At 32.1% G+C, this 17,309-nt stretch overlaps 1 protein-coding gene across 5 annotated transcripts in view; it reads left to right on the top strand.

Annotated features, from left to right (window-relative positions):
* MCTP2 (multiple C2 and transmembrane domain containing 2) overlaps nt 1–17,309 on the top strand; it is a 260,840-nt gene that overhangs the window by 36,288 nt on the left and 207,243 nt on the right. The window contains exons 2-3 of one of the 5 annotated variants that reach the window (XM_074295059.1): nt 8,145–8,198; nt 8,411–8,545. The exons of 3 other annotated variants lie outside the window; for them this stretch is intronic. The gene's annotated coding sequence lies outside the window, so the exon portion shown is untranslated. The remainder of the gene's footprint in view (nt 1–8,144; nt 8,199–8,410; nt 8,546–17,309) is intronic. One more of the 5 variants, XM_074295058.1, reaches the window with a different exon arrangement.

Raw genomic sequence — 17,309 nt, 5'->3', positions numbered from 1 at the left:
CTTCCCTTCTAATCTTGTTTGCATTAGTATTATTTGTACAGAAACTTTTTAGTTTGATGTAATCAAAATCTTCTATTTTGTGATCAATAATGATCTCTAGTTCTCCTCTGGTCATAAATTCCTTCCTCCTCCACAAGTCTGAGAGGTAGATTATCCTCTGTTCCTCTAATCTATTTATTATCTCCCTCTTTATGCCTAAATCATGGATCCATTTTGATCTTATCTTGGTATATGGTGTTAAGTGTGGATCCATATCTAATTTCTGCCATACTAATTTCCAGTTTTCCCAACAGTTTTTTCCGAATAATGAATTTTTATCCCTAATGTTGGAATCTTTGGGTTTGTCAAAGATTAGATTGCTATAGATGTACCCTTTTTTGTCCTTTGTATCTAATCTGTTCCACTGATCTACCAGTCTATTTCGTAGCCAATACCCTGTTTTTCTTTTTTATTATTCTGTTTTATAAATACAACAAATTTAAAATATATGATATTTGGATCATGTCATAATGAAGTTTCAGTATGTCATCTTAAGAGTGACAAAGAATTGTTTCTGTAGCCATTATAAAATAATTTAATGTTTCTAAAATAAGGATATGAATTTAGTATATGCAAATTCTAATAATGTAGTTCTAAATCATTATAGGATACTTCTCTATTAATAGTTTTATGCAGACCCATTTATATTATTTTAATTAATGAAAATTAAAAGCATTTTCATAAGTAAACACCTTATTATTACAGTCACATGATTATGAAATGTTCTTCCACTGAAGTCCTGTTTCAGTGCCTCATTGAATCATGAAAGTGACCCTGAGTTTTCAAAGGCTATGCTAGCAGAGTACAATCTTTGGCAGTTCCAGTAAACAGAAAAGTCTTTGACTGGAACTGTCAACAAACCACGTGTTTTTTCATAGAAGGATGACCTGGCTAAATTAAGAGCTCTTCATAACATAACATTATAAATTCCAATCTCATCATTTTTTAGACAAGAAAATTAAGATTCATAGAATTGTATATTTAGAAGTAGAAAGGTGCTAAGAGTTCATCTGGTTCAAACTTCTTTTCCCTCCTCTTTTTTTCAGATGAAGAAACTAAGGTTCAGAGAAGTTGCGATATATCCAAGGTCTAACAGTCAGTGACAATTGTGATTTTTCCTCAGTTCCTCTGATTTCATTCATTGTTCATTTCATTATGCTCTAGTAGAGAGTTTAGTGATACACATAGGTAGCAAGTAGCAGGGCTGAAAATTTACCCAAATTCTTATAACTTTAAATTCAGAATTCTTTTCTTTATTGCTTGAAGCTTCCCTTTGAGTTGCACAAGGATGAGATTTTTAGTATGGGAACATTAAAAAGTTTGTGATCTGAGTTGGAAGAAAGATACCCCATGTTGACAAAATCATATTGAAGTATTAAACTGAATATTGGGGACAATATCTCAGTTGCAAAGCAAATTGAGCATATAACTTTTTGAAACAACAAAGAAAAGTTTTATTGCTTCCTACTAATAGACCTACTATTAAAACTTTGTTTCTCTGTTCTGCAGTTAGTTCTAGACCTCTAATAGTAGAGTTCTGGTGTTCTGGCAGTATCTTGGGTTGCATATCAGACATAATTTTTAATGAAATCATCTACTTCTATATTTAGACCTCAAGAGGAAAAATCATGTTATTACCTACTTGTATAATATATGTTTTCAAAATCTTGCCTTTGTGACATTTTCAGCAAACAAGCATTTGTTAAAGTTTCCATATTATACACATTGTGTTAAAGGCTGATGATGCAAAGAAAGGCAAAAAGCATTGGTTTTTTACCCTCAGGAAGTTCACATTCTAATGAGCAAGATGACATGAAAAAAATTTACTTAGAAAATATATAAAGAATAAGTGGAAGGTCATGCCAAGAAGAAAAAGCTTATAGCAAGTAGAAATGTGGATGTAGAAAAGACTCCTACAGGAGGTGGAATTTTAGCTTTGTTGTGAAGAAAGCCAGGGAAGCTGTGATATAGTGTGTTCTCTACAGTTTAATGATGGAGTAAATGCAAAAGTTACTATCATGGCCAAGAGTCAGGGTTATCCAAAGGAGTTTTATTTAAGTTTGGTACATTCAGAATATATAGTGCCTTAAGTCTCAAAATGACTTCCAAATCTATTAGGGATTTTAATATTTATTGGAGTGTGTGTGTTTTCTCTTTTAATTGTGTAAATGTGTTCTGAAATTGAGTGAGAAAGCAAACAAGCAGTTTCTGTGGCTGGAGTCATCTTAGCCATTAAAGGATCTAAAACAGGAAATACTACTCAGCAAGCTGTGAATCAATAACCGGGATAGAATTGATTTTAAAAAAGAAAAAAGTTTGCTGTATTGTAAGGAAAACCCTGATTTAGACACATAAAAGCAGGATTTAGTGAGCTGGTTTGAACTGAAGCTGAATAAATCTGAAAGGACTAATTATACTTTCCAGTGATTTTTGTCATTCTATTCTCCATCTTCCTCCTTGCTCCTACCTCTTCTCTTTGTTGTCTGAGTTGGCTATGTCTGATAAGTATACTTTAAATCTGGATATAGGTTCAAATCTGTCAACTTCTGATGTCTTTTAGTGTTTTAGTTACCCATGAGTAATATCATCAATATTAATAATATTTTATTAATTATTATTAATATCAATATAAAACTTCCACCACTGAGTTAACTTAGTGGTTAGCTTAATTAGTAAATTTTTGATGTCAATTAATTCAACTAACTAGATTCCTGAATAAAATAATATTTCTTCTTTGTCCTCTGTTTTTAGAGGAGAGAAAAAATATATGAGAGTGGCAGAAATGATATTGGATTTAGTGAAAAAAAAATTATCCAGAGTGACATTTGAAGTATGTGATGATGGGGTTAAAGGGAAAAATGATGGAGGGATCTGAACTGTTCATCTCCTTGGAGCATTAGTGACCTAAGAAAGAAGGAGCAAGTAATTAGGGATCGGATGTCAAAAATCTTACAACCTTCAGATCCTGCCAGGGTTAGTTACCAAAAAAGGTTTATAAAATTAGGTAGTTATGAATTATAAAGAACAGAGAAAACCCTGGACCCAAAAGCCAAAGAACAAGTCTTCTATAACTTTTGACTACTTTCAGAAGCTGACCTAGATTTTGAAGGTCTAGAGTTTGGAACTAAATCTGTCATACATAGCAGATCATTTATAATGCATTTCAGGGATTATATAATAATAGAAGGAGAGATAGGAAAGAGAGAACCCTGATCAGTGTTTAAAAATGGAGCACTCCATTCACTGAATACTTTGAGAAGATTCACTCTAACACTTCACTTATTTACCACAAAAACAATATCCAGGTTTTTAGAAACAATAAAATTCTCTAGCACCAAAAAATTATTTTATACAAATGAATATTAAAAAGTGTCCTTCATATTTTCCACTGAGTTTTGCTTTAGACTACTTGCTAAACTAATAATTGGTCTCTGTTTCAGAATAAGATAGTGTCTTCTAAAAGCAAGCTGTGAATTACATAAGAATAATGAATAAGGAAATTGTAATCACTTTTTCCTATGCCAATCCTAGACATACCTTTCTTACCTATTTCCTCTCCTGTCCTGTGGAGACATTGTCACTACAAAGGTAGAGAATAGATTAATTGTCTCTAAGAAGTCTCCCCTCTCTAATTTCTATCTTCCTTTAATAAGAGGAGGAAATAATTTGGCAATTCATTTAAATGAATATTTATCATGTCAAAACATTTGACTAGGTGTTATATATGCCAAAAATGAAGAATGACAGAGAATCTGAGTTTTAATCTGAGTGGCTCTGAGTCTAAAAATGAGGAAGGAATAAAATGACATGATGAAAGGATAGTTTAGGAGAGGACTTCTCCCAGATGGTGAAAAAAGCTATGGAACTTGTTTTAAAAAGTACTGTCACAGATCTTAATATGTATGGCCTGTGGCCTCCAATCAAATGTCTTTTCAGCTCTTATTATGAGTAATTCCCAACTAAAAGCGATAGGGGTACAGAATATAAAATATATTATCTTGATTGTTTTTCATAAAGAACATATAAGGATCAGCTGTCTTTTCTCATTTTTTTTTTACCCATCTTGGCAATATTTAACAACAATCATTCCTTTCATCTTACTATTCTTTCTTTGACTTCTGTAATTCCAACATTCTTCTCCTATCTCTCTGAATGGTTACCTCTTTATCAGTGTCTTTTTCTTTTACCCCATCATCTAAATGCAGGTTTCATTATTCATTATCTTCTCTTTATATTTTCTCTTTAATTATAGCCTTTATTGTTATATTATATTATTATAATATGCCATACATTATGTTACATATTTTTTCCACTTTCAATGGTTCAACCATCACCTCTCTCAACACCAATCTCTTTTCTGAGTTCTCTTTCAGCATTTTCAACTTCTGGTAAATATTTTCTTGTGGGTATATGTATCACCCAATGATGTACAAAGCTAAAACAATTCATCATATCTAAAACAAAACTATCTTGACCTTTTTCTCTTAATTGTTTCTTCTACCCTTCTTCCTGACTTCCTTATTTTTTTTTTTTTAGTAACACTGTCATTTTCTTTTACTTATGTTTAAGATCTTGGAATCCCAATTGTTTGTCCCCCATGTTTTCTACATACAACTAGGTGCTGAATCCTACCAATCGTGTGGTTGAATTCTTTATCTTATTTTTCTTCTCTTCTAATTTCATTGTTGCCATTATTGTTCAAACCCTTAGCTTCTTCCTAGAGCCTCTCTTTCTTGTGATCTTTTGAAATATTTACCTAATTAGTTTTCCCATTCCAATGCTTCATCTATCTTACCACCTCCCTATTAATCATACTAAACTGTTTTTGTGATTATGTCAATTCCCTTGATCAGAAATCTTCAGTGATTCTCCTTTGTTTGCTACATGAAATATCAACCACTCAGGCTGAAATCCATGATCTGACTCCAACTCTTCTACTTTTATTTCAAGCAAACAAACAACAACAAAAGTCTCTCTCTGGATGTACATGGCTCTTTCTGTCACAAGTCTATTGGAGCTGCTTTGAATCACCTCCTTTTTGAAAAGAGCCAAATCTATCACAGTTGATCATCATATAATCTTGTTGTTGCTGTGTAGTGTTCTCTTGGTTCTATTCCCTTTACTTGGCATCAGTTCATATAAGTCTTATCCAGGCTTTTCTGAAATCAGCCTGGATTTCTCATTTCTTATAGAACAATAATATTCCTTTACCTTCATATATTATAACTTATTTAGCCATTCCCCAACTGATGAGCATTCACTCAATTTCCAGTTCCTTCCCACTACAAAAAGGGCTGCTACAAAAATTTTTGCACATGTGGGTCCTTTTCCCTTTTTATGATCTCTTTGGGATGCAGACCCAGTAGAGATACTGTTGGATCAAAAGATATGCACAGTTTGATAGTCCTTTGGGCATAGTTCCAAATTACTCTCCAAAAAAGGTTGGATCAGTTCATAACTGCACCAATAATGCATTAGGGTTCCAGTTTTCACCTCCAGCATTTATCATTATCTTTTTCTGTCATCTTAGCAAATCAGAGAGGTGTGAAGTTTTACCAAATTCTTAAAAAATCATTGTATTTCTCTGGTCATTTCTTTTTGCTCTATCATTTCTGGAAAATAGGATAGATCTGGTACCACTATCCTTATACTGAATATATTTACTAAAATATCCTTAGATTTTTATTCTTCCCAGGTCCAATCATGACAATTTCTTCATCTTTCTTCATCATGACAAATCTCATAAACAAGGATTATTAGCTTAAATTTTATGAACCTCCAAGAAGTCTTTAGATAAATTTCATGGGTTCTTTGAACTTGGATAGAAATGTATAGATTTTACACACACACACACACACACACACACACACACACACACACACACACATCTTTAATTTCACTATTGTCTTGATGATATTTAGCAGTTCTTTTAATTATTTTAAAACATTGTTCTGAGGAAGGGTCCTTAGGCTTCATTAAATTAACAAAATGGTCTAGGACTTTCAAAAAAGTGAAGAATCCCTATTCTTTACCCTATTTTCAACTTTATAATAATTTAATTTGTGTGCCTCTATAGCTTCTCCTAAATTCTTATTGTTATTCTAACATTAAATGGTTCAACTTTAGATATTATATTCTTACAAGGGTCTGACAATTTTCTTTTTCTTTTCTTTTGCTAAAGCAATTGGTGGTTAAGTGACTTGCCCAGGGTCACACAGCTAGGAAGTCTTAAGTGTCTGAGGCTAGATTTGAACTCAGGTTCTCCTGACTTCAGGGCTGGTGCTCTATCTGCTATATCAACTAGCTGCCCCCAGGGTCTGACAGTTTTCAAATAGAATTGTAAAAGTACTTTGCAATTTCTAAATCACTGACTTTTGCTGTGGAGTCATTTTTCAGTTGTGTTCCATTTTTTCTGACCCCATTTGAGGTTCTCTTTTTGAGGTCCTATAGAGGGTGTCCACGAGCACATTTTCTTAACATATGTGATAACAGAATTACATTTCTTCTTTTTGTCCATTTTTTTATAAGATCAAGTTGCTTTCTATTTCTTAAGATCTTAAAAAAAAAACTTAGGCAAAAATAGTTAACAAGCATTTATTACAAAATTACTTATTACTGGAAATATGATGATTGATTTTACAAAGTAGATATGTTCCTGTGTAGTATGATTCCTGATGGTTTCTACTTACAGAATAGCTACACAGTCCAAAGCACAATCTCCTGCCCCCATCTTACTTTGTCACTCAAATGGCTTATACTTACTTTGATCCTGGACAATTTTTTCAAGTTGTATTCACCTCCATTAGACAATTTTATTTTCTTAAATGATTAGTTGATATTGTGTTTTCCGTCCCTACTTTATGTCCTACCTGCATGCTAAAAGTGAAAGAAATGAGCAAAAGGGCAAGAAATAAGTCCTCTTTCCAATGGCATTTTATTATAGATTTTTCCCCCTGGTGATGTGCTGATGCCATTGTCAAACTGTGGTTGGAATTCTAGCATTTTTGGTTGTATATTTGTTTTAAAAGTTTGTAACAATGGAACATGAGTTTTGATAGGCTTCAGGTATATGTTGAGTACAATATTCCATATCCACAATGTGATGGCTAATCTAAGTTTAGGGATACCACATCAAAAGGCTAAATATGCATGTAAGTATGCATGTATGTACACCTGCACCTTATCTACACGTTTGTGCATGTATGTAAATATATGCCTCTCTAGATGTTGGTAACACTGCTCAACTGTCTTACCTTTGAAATCCTCTCAGTATGAGAGGCCTTCTGACCCTGGAACAACCTTTTACAAGGCTGGTTCCCTTTCCCACTGATGCATTCTTTCTGAGTGTAGTTTTTACTTCCCCCTTTTCAGTTCTTTTTTTAATATGTCTCATTTCTCATTAAAATGTAATATTATTAAGGGATGATCTTTCTTTGTTGTTATTTCTTTTACTTATATTCTCAGTGTTTAGTGTGTTGCTTAGCACATGAAGAACATTTACTAAATACATACTGTTTGTATTGCTAGCCTATCTATAAGATCATAATAGAGACAACTAAAAATCAGGAAGTATATATAGGCTGAATAATAGTTTCAAACAATGGTTGTATCACAATTTTAATAAGATAAAGAGAGATATTGAAAGTAAAACAAGGCAACCTTTCACCCCTTTGAAATACTTGGATAAATAGAAATTGTTGTTGATACTTAAAAAAACTGTCTTATTAAAATTGTTCCTTTATAGTGGGATGCATTGAAAAGTCCAGGGTTGACAAATATTTGAGAAGAGTCAATTAAGTTACATAAATGTAGATTGTTTTAAAATTATTTCATTGGCAGTGATCTATAATTTGGCAGAAATCAAGTTTATCTTATCAGACCATTGAGTCCAATACATACATGAAAGGATTCCCCGGTGTAACATGCCTTGGACATAATTGGACATCCTCTGCTTGAAGACCTCCAAAATAGTGGAAACCATCATCTTTTGAGACAAACTATTTAACTTTTGAAAAAAAAAAGTGTTTTTCCTGATCAAGTTTTAATTTGAAATTTTTTTTTTGATAATTTTATTTTCCTTGTTCTGCTTTTTGTGTTCAAAACAGGAAATGGAGAATAAGGACTAAACCTGTACTTTCTCTGGTAGAGGAAAGTCTCAGGTAAGGAAGCAACCATGCCAACACTTTCTCCATATTGTTGTGTTCTTGAAAAGGACTATATGACCAAAAGGAAATTATATTTCTGGGTTTGTGAAGAAATATGAAAAGGAAGCAATTCTCCACCTTTCTTAGAGCTGTATTCTTGTTGGAATTTAGAAATATTTGTCGCAGTTATATCATGCACTCATCTATTTATGTACATTATTTTTCAGGTATTTTATATGTCTACCTTGTAAACTCATTTAGGTTAAAGACCACTTTGTCCTAATGCTTATGTATTATTGCCATCCTCTGTAAAATATTCTTGGAAACAGAGTTGAATGTTATAAACACAGAAATAAAAGAAGGTATGTTTCAATAGTATGTCTTTCCTACTAAATGAATCTCCCTTCCTTTGAATTGTTAAAATTTACTAATATAGCATAAGAACTTAATCCACCAAATTTATTTATGACATGCTAATATTATCATTTTCCCTCGCTCTATCATTATCTCTGACTCTCTCTTTTGTTTCAAAAGAGTATAATTATTCCTTTTTTGGACAATGAAAGATTTCTGAGTTGACTTATACAGATTAGGAAAATATGTGGGGACCAGAATGCTTGAGATAATGTGTGTTCAATAAAACTCCTGCAGTGAGATTTGTAGGGTTAGTAGTAAATTGTGTAATTATTATTTTTTTTTTTTGTTCAGGCATTTCAGTTATGTCTGACTTTTTCTAAGTCCATATGGGTTGTTGTTATTGTTGTTGTTGTTTTTGTTTTCAAAGATACAAGAATAACTTGCCATTTCCTTCTCTAGCTCAATTTACAGTTGAAGAACTAAGGCAGACAGAGTTAAGTGACTTGCTTAGGATCACACAACTACTAAACATTTGAGGTCAGATCTGAACTCAGTTCTTTCTAATAAGTTCAACACTTTAACCACCTTGATGGATACAATGGGTACCATATTTGTGTGTGTGTGTGTACGTACATATAGTATTATAATATGATTATATTAAAGACTTTAAAATTTTGAATTTATTCCCAGAATTATGACTAAATTATCCTTTCTTTTAATTTAAGATGATAGAGCTCAGTAAAATCATAATCATAAAATGCTTTTAAAACCTTAAAGCCTTATGTTGTTGATTATCATTTCCCCTTCTGATAATTGGTTGTTGGATTCACAATACTTTTATATAAATAATGTTTTCTTAAACACCAACAGCATCTTGGAATGTGGGTGGGAAGCATTTTCATATTCAAGTCTGTGCTTGTCATTAGACACTCTTCTTCAATGTCTTTATCTGCTTAAAAATATTTTCAGTGAATTTCCTTCTATAAGTCCAAGATACATGCTCATTTGGAAGTCCTATATGGTGAGAAACAAGAATCTTAATCTCAGAATCTCTCTTTTTTCATCTCTACTACCCTTCACTTATAGAAATCTCAAGGAAAACCAATCATTCTCTCCGTGATTCAACTAGTGATGAAATGTTGATATGATGACAGCATAAACCAGGATATTTGAAGTATGCCTGGTTTTCTGTTATGAGCAATTTTTTTTTTATTCAGAAGTGACATACCTTTATATTAATCTCACATACCAAATGACAGAATCAAAATCCCAAAAGATTATGACAGAGTAGAATGTTGTCCTCTTTCTAATAAGATTCATTTAATAGGTATGAATTAATTTCATGTATATATTTAAAAAATCAACATAATGAATATATAATGTTGGAAGTACACATATTTATTTAAAAATCTCTTTTTTCTGAAAAGAAATCTGGTGATTTTGTTGGAGTGAAAGCTCAATTTGAGTTAATAGTATGTTATGACATCTATGGACTGCATTTAAAGAGGCATGGATTCCAGGAATAAGCAGGTGTGTCTATCTTAATGTACTTTGTCCCTTCAAAGGAATGCTCAAAGGAATATAAATTTTGATTACAAATACCTCACAAGATATCTTGGAGTTCCTGGTTATATTTCTTTTTTAAGGGTCAGGTCTTAAACTCAAATCCCTCTGGCTGTCATTGATTGGCCAACCAAAGGTTCCAGACCAAGGCCACTTGGCATTTTTTTGGGGGGGGGGGGGGCTGACTGAATGTAAGTAGCAATTGTTTCTGTTTTGGCCAGAAACCCTGAGGGTCTTTCCCTCCCAGCTTGATTTTATTTTTTAAATTAGATAAAAGAGGCCATACTTTGCCTAATTTCTTTCTTACCTAGCCTTTTCACTGAAAGGATGTTGTCCCAGTCAAAGTGAGACCTGTTAAGACCTTAACATAAAAAGGCCTAGGTCTCCCACTGTACTGAAGGCCATTGTTAGTGGACACAGATGACTTTGGAGGAGAGAGTAAGGCTCGTAACTTTGCATAGCTCTCCGTTACTTAAATCCATTTTAATAGCATTACTTCTCTAATGTTATGGTCATCCTCTAGAATGAAGGACAAACAATAACAACTTTGCCAGCACCAGACTATATCTAGGTAATTGTATTTAGTTCTGGTGACCACAATTTAGGAATAACATTTATAAGCTGGAACATTTCCATGGGAATTCAACCAGAAAAGTTATAGGTTTCAAATCTATGACAAATTAAAATTGTTTTAAGATACTGTGGATGGTTAACTTGAAGCATAGAAAGGTGAACAGGAAAAATATATTATTTAAAGTTTAAAATGTTTACATCCTTAAATGGGAAAATGTTATCTGCAACACTTGAGAACTTTATCTTTCACTGGGGCAGAAAGAGAAGGGCATCACATGGAGGGAGGATGTGGTTGTGAATGAACTCTGATGTGATGATATCAAAGAAAAAAGACATTAAGGAGTAGGAAAAAAGGTCTGTACTAGAAAAAGAGGAAAGGGGAGATATAATGGGAAAATTAGATCACATGAAAAGGTACAAAAGACCTTGAGGGAAAGAAGGAAGGTAGATGAGCACTGAAGTTTGATCTCATAAGTTTTGGCTCTGAGAGGGAATAACTTAATCATTCAGTTGGGTTTAGAAATTTATTTAACCCTATTAAGAAATAGGAGGAGAAAGAGGAAAGAAAAGAGTGGGGCAGGATAGAAGGGAAGGCAGAAACACTAGAGGAAAAAGTAAAAAAAAAGGAGAAAGGGGTGATAGAAGACAAGGTAATAGGTATGGTGAGTAAAAAAAAAATACTTCCAAGGGCAGAGTGGAAAGAAAGAATAAAAGTATATGCAGGAGAGAAAATAAGATAGAAAGAAATGCAGAGGTGATAATCACAATTATGAAAATGAATGGGATGAGCTCTCTCAAAATGGAAGGAAGTAGCAAAATGGATTGTAAAACAGAATCCTACAATATGTTGGTTGCAAGAAACACATTTGACACAGAGAGACAGATCCAGAGTAAAGGTAAAAGGCTGGAAAAAATTTATTATGCTTCAGCTGAAGTAAAATAAGCAGAGATAGCAAATTTTAAAGCAAAATTTAAAATAGATCTTATTAAAAGAGATAAGGAAGGAAAATACATCTTGATAAAGAGTACCATAAGCAATGAAGTAATTATGATATTAAATGTATATGTATTAAGTGGTAGAGCAGCCAAATTCCTAAAGAAGATTTTAAGCCCGTTATAGGAAGAAATAGATACCAAAACTGTATTAGTAGGGGACCTCAATCTTCTCCTCTCAGACTCAGATAAATCCTACCATAAAATAGCCAAGAAAGAAACTAGAGAAGTTAATGGATTACTAGAAAATCTAAGTAGGATAGACCTCTGGAGAAAAGTGAATAGGAATAGAAAGGAATGCACATTTTTCTCGGCAGTACATGGCATCTACACACAAAAATTGACCATGTATTAGGGCATAAAAACCTCACAATCAAATACAGAAAGGCAGAAATAATAAATACTTCCTTTTCAGACCATAATGCAATAGAAATTATATTCCATAAAGAGCCAAGAAAAGATAGATTAAAAACCAATTGGAAATTAAATAATCTAGTTATAAAAAATGAGTGGGTCAAACAACAAATCACAGAAAGAATCCTTAATTTCATCCAAGAAAACTACAATAATGAGATAATATACCAAAACCTATAGGATGTAGTCAAAGCACTTCTTAGGGAAAATTGTATATCTCTAAATAGCTCTATGAATAAACTAGAGAAAGAGGAGATCAATAAATTGAGCTAGAAAAAGGACAAATTAAAATCCCCCCAATAAATATAAAATTAGAAATTATGAAACACAAAGGAGAGATTAAAAAATTGAAATTAAGAAAACTATAGAACTAATAAATAAAACTAAGAGTTGGCTTCAAGAAAAAACCCACAAATTGATAAACCTTTGATTAATTTGAGTAGAAAGAGAAAAGAAAAAAAAAACAAATCACTAGCATCAAAAATGAAAAGTGTGAACTTATCACCAATGAAAAAGAAATTAAAGCAATAATTAGGAGTTATTTTGCTCAACTCTTTGGCAGTAAGTCTGATAATCCAACTGAAATGGATGAATATAATTTGCTCAGATTAACAGAAAAGGAAATAATCTCATTTTAGAAAAAATAAATTGAACAAGATATTAATAAACTCGTACATAAAAAATCTTTAGGGCCAGATAGATTCATAAGTGAATTTTACCAAACATTTAATGTATATAAACTATGTAAACTATTTGGACAAAAAAGGTCAAGAAAGAGTCCTGCAAAATTCCTTCTGTGACACAAATATGATACTGATACCTAAACCAGGAAGGGCCAAAACAGGAAAAGAAAATTATAGACATTTCTCTAATGAATACTGATGCAAAAAATTTAAATGAAATATTAGTAAAGACATTATAGCGACTCATCATCAGCAGTATAATAATACACTATGATTAAATGGGATTTATACCAAGATTTCAGGACTGGTTTAACATCAGGAAAAATATTACCATAATCAACCATATCAATAACAAAACCAACAGAAATCATATGATAATAGTCTCATTAGATGCAGAAAAATCTTTTGACAAAATACAGCACTCATTCCTATTAAAAACACTAGAGAGCATAGAGATAAAGGGAGCTTTCCTTAAAATAATAAGCATTATCTATCCAAAACCAATAGCATTATTGTAATGGAGAGAAGCTGTACCAGTAAGATCAGAGGTTAAACAAGGATGTCCATTATCCCCATTATTATTCAATATTGTACTAGAAATATTAGCTACCATTTGGGAGAGCAATCTGGAACTATGCCCAAAAGGCTATCAAACTGCATATTCTTTGACCCAGCAGTGCACTATAGAGTCTGTATTCCAAGGAAATCATAAAGGAGGGAAAAAGAGCCACATGTGCAAAAATGTTTGTAGCAGCTCTTTTTGTGGTAGCAAAGAATTAAAAAATGTGTGTATATGCTCATAAATTGGAGAATGGCTGAATAAGTTGTGGTATGTGAAAATAATAGAATATTATTGTTCTATAAAAATGATAAACAAGCTGATTTTACAAAGGCCTAGAAAGACTTACATGAACTAATGGTGAACAAAACAAGCATAACCAGGAATACATTGTATATAATAACAATAGGAATGTATGATGATCAGCAATAAAAGACTTGGTTCTTCTCAGTGGTTCAGTGGTCCAAAATAATTCCAATTGAATTTGGACAGAAAATGTCATATGCATTCAGAAAAAGAACTATAGAGATTGAATGTAAATTTCACATGCTATGTTCACTTCTTTTTCCTGGTTTTTTTCTTTCCTAATATTTTTCACTTTTGCTCTGCTTTTTTTTTCTCCCAACATGATTCATAAAACAATGTGTATTAAAAATAAATATTTTTAAATGGCTGCCTAATCACCTGTCACTTATAGGTAGTGGAGATTTGTGAGTGAGTATAGATTAGACTAAATTTTCACTGAAGTTTGTGATTAAATAAGTCATCAAATGCCTCTGAATATAGGACACTTATTTATTTTTGCTAATTTTTCTATTTTTTTTTCTATTTTATTTTGCTATTGTTGCTTCCCTTGTATGTAGCAATAGGCTACATAATTTCTGCTGGCACATTACTTGATTTATAAACTTTAACCTATGTCTTCAGGAAGGCAAACAAATATGTTGAAAAGAAAAAAAAAATGTACCACACTAAGGAAATTAGTTGAGAGATTTTATTCAACAGGTATTTATTAAACATCAAATATGTGCTCCAGCCTGTGTTAGTTTAAAAGGCATGGAAAATGAATATTACATCATTAATGTAAATCTTTAAATATTATAAATTGCAGATAATTATCTGTAGAGACAATTCTTCCTACCAAAAATCCTCTCTACTAATGTAATTCATAAGCTCAGTCCTTATCCTATCTAAACTAGAGAAGAGACAGGAGAAGTTGAATTTATTTTTGTTCCAGAGAGCAGGAATTGGGCAAAAGAATAATTGAAATCATATAAAAGTACATATTTTTGCTTCAGTATAAGTAACTAGACCTTGTCCAATGATGGGAAGCTCCACTTTGTAGAATAGGAAGCATCTTTTAATGGCAAATGATTAAGTAATCCTTCTTTGGGGATCACATAATATTTTCACATTGTTAGAAATAGTCTCACATAACCTCTTAAGATCCCTTGCAGCTCTAAGTCTGATCCTCTACTTCTCCATTTTACACCCAGTAGCTGTGTCTTTTTGTGATACCTCTACTACCAGAATAATTTCCTGGACACTAAAAGATGAGACCAGTACATTCTTTGTCAGTTGGAATCATTGATTTTGTAAAGGATTTCATTGTTTGTATAGGTATAGATTACATTATTCACTTTTTAATCTGAGTCTTCTGGAAAGTATATTTTGGATGTACTGTTCTTCACTTTATTTTTCTCTCATTTTTCAGGTAAGATCACTACCAATTCTGTTTAATTGAATTTTCTTGGCCATGTTTGCAAGTCTGTATTTGAGGATTTTTACTCTCTAATGAGATTTGCCTTTTCTGTTTGACCTTGTTTGTTTTTCATTATTTGTTTATGGTGCTTCACCACTGAGAATAATTAGTCTTCTTCCAAATCTTGTCTTCTGAATCTTTGAGATTGTGATTGTTTCATTTTTCTTTGTAGTTCTTGGTTGAAACACATGTAATGTTTAAGAAACTTTTCCATTACACTTGACACGTTTGGATTTGAGGATCAGAGAGTGAATTTTAAAAAATCATTTTATATTTGTTTATGTATTTATTTATATTTGTCTTTTATTTTTATCTAATTGTTTTTAATTTTTAGACCATGTATGTACATTCGAGTTTTACATTCCATAGGAGTCATGTTGAGAGAGAAAAATCAGGACAAAAGGGAAAAACTATGACCAAAAAAAAGGCAAATAAAAGTGACGAAAATAGTGTGCTTCAATCTGTACTGTTTCCATAATTCTCTTTCTAGATGCAAATGGAGTTTTTTTATTCAAAATTTATTGAAATTTCTTTGGAACACTGAATTGCTGGGAAGAGCCAAGTCTATTGTAGTTGATTATCACATAATCTTGCTATTGCTATATACCATGTTTTCATGGTTCGGCTTGCTTCACTTAGCATCAGTTCATGTAATTATTTCCAGGTTTTTCTAGAATCAGCCTCTTCATCATTTTTATAGAATAATAATATTACATTACTGTCATATACTATAACTTATTCAGCTATTCCCTGGTTGATGGGCAGCCATTCATTTTCTAATTCTTTGCCACGACAAAAAGAGCTGCTAAAAAGATTTTTTGTACATGTGGGTCCTTTTCCATATTTTATGATTTTTTAGGGATACAGACTCTGTAGCATACTGCTGATCAAATGGTATGCACAGTTTTTTAGCCTTTTGGGCATAGTTAACAAATTGGAATTTTTGACAAGATAATTCTGAGTTGGATAATAAAAGCTTGGCCCCCTGGCTTGACTGCATGAGATCACCATGAAAGAATGAATGAAAAAATTGTTTATAAATGTTCCCTCTATGCATTCTAAGGTATTAAAGTAAAAAATGCAATATTCTTTGTTTTCAAGTTTTATTCTAATGAGGGAGACAACAAATAAAGAGTAGTGGTGGCCAGAAAAGGTAATGTTGACCTATAGAGTAAGGGAATATGAGTTGATTAATATATCGGCAGACTGTGGATAGGAGGTGTGGAAGTATTTATTTAATTATTGCTTCTAGAACAGAAAATGTAAAATGTGATATATCCCAAATTGATTGGGATGTCAGGCATGATATATATGTTGTATGCTGAATTAGGCAAGGTAGGTAAGTTTGATTCACTTGCCAACTATTTTGTTCTGAGTAGGCATTCCAAAACTGAGTAGATTAACTTCTTCAGTGATTGGAGATAAAATTTCTGAGGGAATCTACAGGGAATTTTTCCATGTGGGGAGAAAGGATCACTAACCTAGACTTCAGCTTTTCAAGTTTGCATATTTTGATGTTTACCAAGATGATTGGAAGCTATTTAGTAAGTGAGATTTTTAAAATCAGAATGTGAATTTATGAATTTATTGGAAAATATTACCAGAGAATCATGACTTGCCAGATTCACAGGATGCTCTGTTTCTGACCGATAAGTCCAATTAAGGAAACATCAAAAAATTGTTTCAAAAACAAGATATCAGAAAAAGGAAACTAGATGCTGCCAAAAGAATCTTTACTTGTAACTAATATAGCTTAGTGAGTTATGCTTCCTTAGTGTAGGGATATTTTTATCCAAAGACATGAGTGAGTTATGCACATTCACAGTCTTTACTTGTCTTTGTACAACATTAAATAAATATGATAGAGAATAATTCCTTTCTTTTCTTTTTTCTTCTAACATAAGATTACCTTTTGATGGGTTATGTTTGCCAATACTGTAGCAGTCTCCATTAATTCTTTTGTGATAGATTATCCCATCTTGGAGTCCTAAACTGAGTCATTTTGAAAATAGTTTTAAATAGAGATAATCTTTAATCTCCTTCATTATTTTGTTGATTTTTCTTTATATTAGTGCAGATGTCACTATTTTTATTCCATAGGCTTTAGGATCCATTCTTATTTCTTGAATCTCTAAACCTAAGAAAAAGCATAATATAGCAAAATATTTAATTAAAAACTGGACAATGTAATCTCGTTTATATTATATTTTTTCCTTTTTTAG

Source organism: Sminthopsis crassicaudata, chromosome 2, assembly GCF_048593235.1.
Source record: "Sminthopsis crassicaudata isolate SCR6 chromosome 2, ASM4859323v1, whole genome shotgun sequence".
Lineage (NCBI taxonomy): Eukaryota > Metazoa > Chordata > Mammalia > Dasyuromorphia > Dasyuridae > Sminthopsis > Sminthopsis crassicaudata.
The sequence above is the reverse complement of the archived record's forward strand: the minus strand, read 5'-3'. Positions and strand labels throughout refer to the sequence as shown.